General features: G+C 31.9%; 1 long non-coding RNA gene across 2 annotated transcripts; it reads right to left on the reverse strand.

The window, feature by feature from the left end:
- Positions 1–2,870: 2,870 nt before the first annotated feature.
- LOC121124297 (uncharacterized) lies at positions 2,871–6,012 on the reverse strand. 2 transcript variants are annotated; one of them, XR_011781922.1, is made up of 3 exons: positions 5,723–6,008; positions 4,489–5,659; positions 4,297–4,417 (listed from the first exon to the last, which is right to left on the reverse strand). It is a non-coding gene; the product is annotated as an uncharacterized lncRNA (long non-coding RNA). The 2 variants fall into 2 exon arrangements; XR_005866273.2 differs by having other exon boundaries at positions 2,871–5,659; positions 5,723–6,012.
- Positions 6,013–6,969: the final 957 nt, after the last annotated feature.

Here is a 6,969-nt window from a genome sequence, read left to right on the forward strand (position 1 = left end):
GAATATATGAAAACAACTCACCGAGTGGATTATATAAAGTGCTCCATATTATAAAGGATCTAAGAAATACAAATTAATAAAATATTAAAGGAATTAACATATAGCATCGAACAGATACACAAGGTGCACTATACAGAGTGATCCCTGGTATTAGTCCTATTTCTTATATTTTTGAAATAAGAGATAATGGTTTAGTCGCGTTAATGAAATATTTCAAGAATTTGGATGTACCAAGCTGGACTCCTTCTGATCTTTTTCGATGAAAATACCTTTACCCTGTCTTCAACAGGCAGAATGATCAAGTAGTGAACTTTGGGGATGTAGCAGAAGGGCACCGTTATGTCTCCACCATCAAACACCCTGCTTCAGCGATGATGTTGCCCCTGGTTGAATCTCATGCATTTTACTTTAGGATACAGAATGAAGGGTGATGTGGACACCTAGAGGTTTCTCCCCTGGATCAAATCAATCGTTAGCAATTCTTCCGGTGTGTTTCAACAAGATGGAGCACCAGCCCACACCACAAAGAAAATCCAAGAGGGACCAACATACATTTCTGAGAAAAGGACTTTTGGAAACCATTGAGCCCAGACCTCAACACCCTAGGCTATTCTATCTAGGCTCACGTCGAGTACAAGACCCTACGGCCACCCTTGGTATAAGTTGGAAAAGAAGAATAGCGTCCTCCTTGATGGAAATAAAAAGTTTACCATGCAGTTACAAATTTACACAGATTGTATTAAATATGCCTCTGGAAAACTATATAATAACACAATTCATGCGTTTTTGGACTGCCTTGTCATCTACATTCTAAAATATTTTGTATTCATAAATATAAAATTGTTGATAAATGGGAAATAAAAGTATGTTAAAGGTCTTGCTGTTTTTGGAATTTCAAAGAAGAACAATGGAACTTGTGCTGTCTCAAGGGCCCTGGACATTCAATTCTTACGTGTAAAGCCCTCATCGCTAGCCCACTAACTAAATACCTATGAGCCTATTTCGGAAGATGATTTAAGGGGTATCATGTTATCCCTACTTTGTCTCTCTCGCAATGAAAATTCCTAATGCAGGATACGAGTCATGGAATTTTGCAGGAGAAGAAATCCAGATTTTTCCCCATCGACTTCCCGTAATCATAAAAAATATTTTAAAAATGGTGTTAAGAACTTTTAGCAAGTATTTATCGTGAATGTTAATACGCATGTTTACTTTTGCTTTTAAGATTGATTTTTTAGAATATTTGTTGAAATTCTATCCCGTATCAGTAAGTATAAAATATAATATTTATTTATGTATTTGTTATACAATTGCTCCAATTTAGTAATACATCTATGATCTGTATGAAGCAAATAAATAATGTTCAAAATGAAAATTTTAATAATGTTTTTTTAAGAAAAATAAATTGAAACATAATTTTCATGTACAATCCACAATTTGGTTATGGAATTTGAACCTTGTAGTACACAAATTATGTTGTACCTTAATCTCAAAAAAAAAATATTATCAATAAATATGAATCCTTATGTATTGAAACAAACAAAAAGGCCCTAATCAATGTCAAAAAGCATCCTTTTTCTTTAAATATGTAGGTATATTGAAAGAGTCGGGATTTTTTAAAACTAGTTAGTAAATAAATATCCTTACAATAATTACAGATTAAGCTTACGCAAACAATTTAATTACCTTTAATGTCATACTTTGGTGTTTTTGTGGAGTATTTCCATTACATCAGGTAGATACTTCCTTTCGAGTGGACCTTTAAAATCTGAACACTTTGAGTCTTAAACTTCAACAAGATATAATTCACTAACAATAATAGAATTTCAACAAAATTTATACTCAGTGACTGAACTCTCTTAATCATTAATGTAATGGCTCATAGCAGAAATAATGTCTTCCAGGCGGTGGTGGAAGGCTTGACACTCGCAGCAGATGTATTTTTTGGCATGGGGTTCCAGCACTCGCTGAGGGGGGGGGGGACAAAAGTGCTGTTTGTACGAGATTCTGTAAAACGTAATTACAGCTAAGTTACTTTCCTCCCATACATTCTATAAATTGGCGTGGTTTCCAAGGTCATTTTAGGTTTCTTTTTTTTGTTGTAACATACAGGCAGGAGGACATTTTTCATATCCTTTTGACTGTTATGGACGATTGTGTTGCCCTCTGCCTGTAACATGGATGTTTAACGTAAAGTTATGATACATTTCTTGATTGGGATTAGTTAATATTAATGTACCCATAAAATTTATTTATATTTTTTATGCATGGCTTTATATGGTATGATGGCGTAGAATAATTATGGAAGTGTGTACATATATATATATCAGATATTTAAATCACTGATTTATTACGAATATTTCATCAGGGACCACAAAATGATTCCCCATCTTTTTAGATATATTATTTTCATATCAATCAATTTAAAAATTTGTCAGCAGGTAATATATATATATATATAGTTATATAATTAATTACAGGAGTGTTTCTTTATGAATATGTACACACTTATTCATTACAATATATTGTAGTATACATATATATTTTGCCAATCAACACAAAAGCAAGCTAGAATGATTTTTCTCTAAATTGAGTTTGAATTCAGCGGCGTACGAGAAGTTATATTTTGAAGGAGGATTACTACGTATTCATTATTCATATCCGATATTTTATTTTTTAGCTGTTAAATTACCATTTTTTTTAAATGTTCCTTTAATTGGTTGGATGGAGTTGCACTGTTTAATTTGAACATTATAGTATTATAATTACTCCATCTAACCAAGGAATCTTTGGGTGAAATCCATATATTTAAAGTATATTTATTTCTCTAGGAATCAACAGGGTGAGAACGTCCACACATCGGTTCGAACTTAAATCTTGATCAAATTTATTATTTAGATAGGAAAATAAACCAAACATAATAATTATTAAATCATCATTAATTAACCATTAATTAGTGTATTTTATAGTCAACCCTGATCTTCTTTGAAAACATTTCATAAAGGGTTTTAAAATACCACGTGATATTGATATTAAATTACAAATACGACAAATATTGTAGTTATATTATTGTACAAAGTTCATATGAGTTGAAAGACAGGATTTTCTTATCAAAAATGAGAATTTATTTTATCATTATTTTTCTGTTTTTTTATTCTCCAAGGCATTTAATTAACTAATATGATTGTGATACAACCGTAAAGTTCGAACAAATTGTACGAAAAGGCGGCGAATATATCATGCTGCAAAATCTCATCGAGGCAAACTTACTAGCGGTAAAAATGTTCTGGGTAAAATTACTGGCAGAAAAAACTTTCAACGTAAAATAACGTATGGATCATCCGTGTAATATTCAATTATTGCATGGTCCTCATCCCAAGTACTGTTTAAATCTTTTATTTAAAATTATTCATCCCATTTTTTGGTTGTAACTTGTACAATTTGAACATACAAGTTAAACAACATATGCTCATAATGAGATGAATGTTTTTTCTCAAAAATACTTAAAACTTGCTTCTTATGAAAGAAATCCATTTATTCAACATCAGATTGTCTAGACGTAAGTACAAAAATGACGTCTGCATTGAGATGTAGAGGGTGGTGACCATTTCCCTACATTTTTAAAAGAGACCTGGAGGAACACCATCATCTACTTTGCTTGCACACGACATAGCCCATCTATGCTCAATGATTCCCCCAATGCCCCCCCTTAGCAAATGGGAAAGTTATTATACGGATCTTTAGGGGGAACCGATCCGTCGATGAATGAAATAAGTTCATTGGGTAGAGGTCCGGTGAGCTTAGAGTCCAAACACTATGTTCAAAAAAGTAAAACGCTAACAGTCTGACCTCCTCTTGGGATCTACACACTTTGCTGTTGGTTCATAATCACCTCCATACTCTTACAGTTTCGTCTCGATTCTCCAAACAAAGGACTTGTCTAGGTTTAAGAAGTTTATAATCTCAACATTGTCTCCTTCGCCTCTTATCGCAACAAGGACACTCTGCCTTTTCTCCACAGTGAAATAAATACTTTGTTGATCGATACCATCTTTTTTTTTAACTGACGCCAAACACAACGTTCTACCTGTGCATGCGCTAAAAGTTCGTTATTGATCATCGCAATTTTCCACACTATATCAATATGAGTTTATTAAAAATTAATTAATAAAAAATAAAAAAACCATAGTATTAAGCTATATAATAATATGGCAAAATGCATTGTTTTGTGGTATTTCTTCTTAAAAATTGACGTTTGATCGAACATATGTAAAAACTACGTCGAAAATACAGATATTTCATTGTAACATAGATTTTTATTTGTCAAATTTATATTCAAACGAATTTCCAGACAAATTTCTACGAACTTTATTTAATCTACGAATCTAGTATCCCATTGGAAGTCCATTTTTTGTACCTGAAAAATATTATAATAAAAAAAAAAAAAAAAAACTGCATTTTTTACAAAATTCTTTTTATGCCCATAACTTTTTTCAGTTTTAATTAATTTAGAAAACGTCGTTATTCGTATAGTTGTTTTTTTGAGATGCCAGTCACTTTTGATTTATAATTCAACCCATTCTCTAGTCTCCCTGAGCACCAAAAACAATGTTTCTATTTTGAATGTAGAATAATTTTTGCCTCACCAAATTCAAAAGATGTGCCTATGCAAAGTTTCAGCATTCTAAGCCCAAGGGTGTAAGCACCCTCATAGGACATACAATATTATTTTATATACTTATAGTTATGTAATTACATACTTTTGATATATATTGGGATATATTATACGAGTATACATAGTATCAAAGCTACATGTTAGGGATATTGTTTTTGATAGATTGTAAAAGTTTAAGTCATTTTATTAGCCAATCCCATTTTGACATCTAAATATACGGAATTAATTCAACATTTCCTTTCATCTTAATGAATAAAAGTCTTATAATTTCCCAAATATGTCAATGAAATATTGGCACATCCCATATATGTATAATTATAATATATTTTTCTATTGATAAATAAGTTTAGAAGTTACGTATGAATACAGTCATTTCCATTTCAATGTAGAGTAAATTGATAATCATTCTGCCCCATTTATCGAACAGTCGATTACTCAATCTGATTGAATCTACTTCAATTACTTTTATTTAACTGGATTAAGCAACCTTCCAAGGTAGTGTATTGTCATTAGAAAACGATTTCTGGAATATCGTCCTTTTTTAAAACATTGACATATTAGGGTCTATTAAATCTAAACACTTAATAATTCAGTAATTAATGAAGGTCGATTGGTTAAAATTAATTAATTAATTACAAAACAAAACAAACCAGAGCTCTTTAGCTTACGTACAACTCGAAAAAATTACAACTGAACGTGAACAACGAATTTCCATTAGTGCACTTCAAGGAGTTGGGCGTCTACAGGATAACTTTCTACACCATCAGCAAGTCCAAAACGTGGGAGAAGACGAAGGGACTGTCACAAAGGGCAGATTCGATCCGGAGGACTTAAAGATAATAACCCTGGCCTATCCCATCAAGTCTAGGAAGAGTTCATGCAAGATATCTCTGGGTTTATCAACAGACTTTCCAGAGAGTGATCAAAAAAGAGTCTTATGAGGGTAGAGAGGCCACTTTATGAATGTCGTTGCTGCAATAAACACTAACAATTTATTAAGATTTATTAATTGATAATAGCCGCTTCACATGGATTCTTTATAGTTACCTACGCTGAATGATCCATATGATTAGGTTTTTCAACCAATTAATTCTCAGCTTGTTTTGATATAGTTTAATTATGTAAAAATGAGATCCTCTCAGAAGGGGTGGGCGGCCCTCTTGTTATCTTCTACATAAATTATAAACAAATTCCTTTAGTTGACGTTTCTTTTCCACATACACAGACCATCAAAAATATTTTGAACCTCCTTATTTCAGAGAGAAAGTTGAAGGATTTATATTCAACCTAGACAAAGAAGATTTGAGAGTTAATAATTATTTTCAAGTAAAAAATTATGTAACACGTAAATGAGGCCTTGAGGCAAGGCCCACGTTTTTATACAAGTTTTTTTTTTTTGCGTATGCCTCTCTTCTCGAATATACTATGTAATGTTTAGTGTTGATACTCGGTCCGAGACCGAACTTTTGTTTTCGGTTTGGTCTAAGTGATTTTTCTACATGGATTTGGAACGATATATCGGAAAATTTAATCTTTTTTTAAATCTTGGACCAATTGTGTCTCAATCTATCACTCAGCTACCTTTATCGTTTTATGGAGCCTTTCCTTAGCAAAAAAACAACAACAGAGGACACAATGCCTAAAATCAGTTGGGAGTAATTACTATGAATATGAAATTATTATTCAATAATTGTTGGAAAATGTTCAGAGCTTAAAAAGGAGCTTCATAACAACAACAGCTGATAAAATAATAAATTATACATATTTGTATTAGCGAGGTGGCACTGTTACATAGAATCGGTCCATAGAACGATTATCTTCTATACCCTGATTTATGAGTTATGATTCTTTATGTATGCCATTTATCTTCACACAACGTACACAACTTTAAAACACAGCTGAATTCATCAACAATTCATCTATATAATCTGTTTATACCGAATTTTAGGCGAGATCGATTTTTTATAAGAATAAACTAGACTCATTTTTCTATGTGAACAGTATTGAATAGTATATATAGTTTTGGATAGTCTTTGCAAAGTCCAAGAAATTGCACTAATGATTTATATCGAGGTTATGTTTGGTTAGTGGTATCCCTTGGAAGTAAATACACCAACTTTCAGTCAAATAGGTTTATTTCTTTCTGTTTTGTTTGAATCGAGGAAGTGGAGGGATTTTCAAAAAATGGACGAAAATAATTTCAGTCTTGATTAAACATTACTTGATGAAAGACAAAATGACTCAAGAAACTTCATAAACTGTTTCTTATAAAACAATTTATGAGGTGTTTCAAA

The sequence above is a fragment of the Lepeophtheirus salmonis genome, chromosome 9 (genome assembly GCF_016086655.4).
Source record: "Lepeophtheirus salmonis chromosome 9, UVic_Lsal_1.4, whole genome shotgun sequence".
NCBI classification, from domain to species: Eukaryota; Metazoa; Arthropoda; class Copepoda; order Siphonostomatoida; family Caligidae; genus Lepeophtheirus; species Lepeophtheirus salmonis.